Genomic DNA, 1,000 nt, shown 5'->3' with positions numbered 1-1,000 from the left:
TTTGATTTTAAATTATGATAAAATAACAGACACAAAACTCCAGCACAAACAAGGTTCTCCTTTTAAAAGCTAAGTCAGAATCCTTATTGGGATATAGGATAAAATCATAACTTCTTCCATAAATTTACATGAAAGAGCAGTATCGTGTTTCTCTGCTTGAAGAACAGACGTTAGCTGACTAAACACCAAACTGCAATGTAACCAACACTCTATCAAGGACTGTTACTTGGTCTCCCTTTAAATCACTCCCTGGCATCCAGATAGAATCAGAGAATACAGATTTCTCTCCAAGCACAAGGGGCCCAGCAAAGAGCACGGCAGACTGGAAACGTGACTGCTGCTTGTTGTGCGTGTGGCTGTTCCAAGCATGTGGTATTCTGGATGAAAAACAGAGATGAGAATCTGCCAGTTTTGCCTTATCTTTCCAAGGGGAAGATGCTGGCTTTTAATATTGGCTGGGGTTATCTCGAGCAGCCTGTGGACGTGGCTGTCCTGCTTGTGTGATGCTTTGACCGGGGTGGAGGTGGCAGCTGGTGGAACTGGGATGAGAGCTGAGCTGCAGCCTCCGGAGTGTCTCCAGAGTCCCTGTGCTGTGGAATGAATTCTCTTGTCATATCCTGGGGGACTGAACTCCCACGCTGACATGTGCTTCCTGCTGCAAGGAGCGCTAATGAACAAATACTTCTCCAGTTAAATGAGGTGTTTCAGAGGGTTGTAAAAGCAGCTTTCTGGGAGGAGAAAATAAGCTGAGCAGCAGTTTATGCAAGAAGGAAGTGCAAATGGTACATGTGTGCATGCTCAGCCTGTCGCCCTTGCCTCACTCGTGTGTGTGGATCTGGAGGTATTTAAAGGATTAGGCAGCTCTGAGGATCCCAGTGTTGGAGTGGACTGAAGGTTCTTCACTGAAATCCTTTCAATCTGACCCCTCAGGCCTATCCCATACGGATGTGAAAATCCCCTGATAGTGAAAATGTGGAAGAGCTGGGTCTTAGGAATAAGA

Source organism: Corvus brachyrhynchos, unplaced genomic scaffold (genome assembly GCF_000691975.1).
Source record: "Corvus brachyrhynchos isolate BGI_N302 unplaced genomic scaffold, ASM69197v1 scaffold99, whole genome shotgun sequence".
NCBI classification, from domain to species: Eukaryota; Metazoa; Chordata; class Aves; order Passeriformes; family Corvidae; genus Corvus; species Corvus brachyrhynchos.
This window is presented reverse-complemented; position numbering follows the sequence as displayed.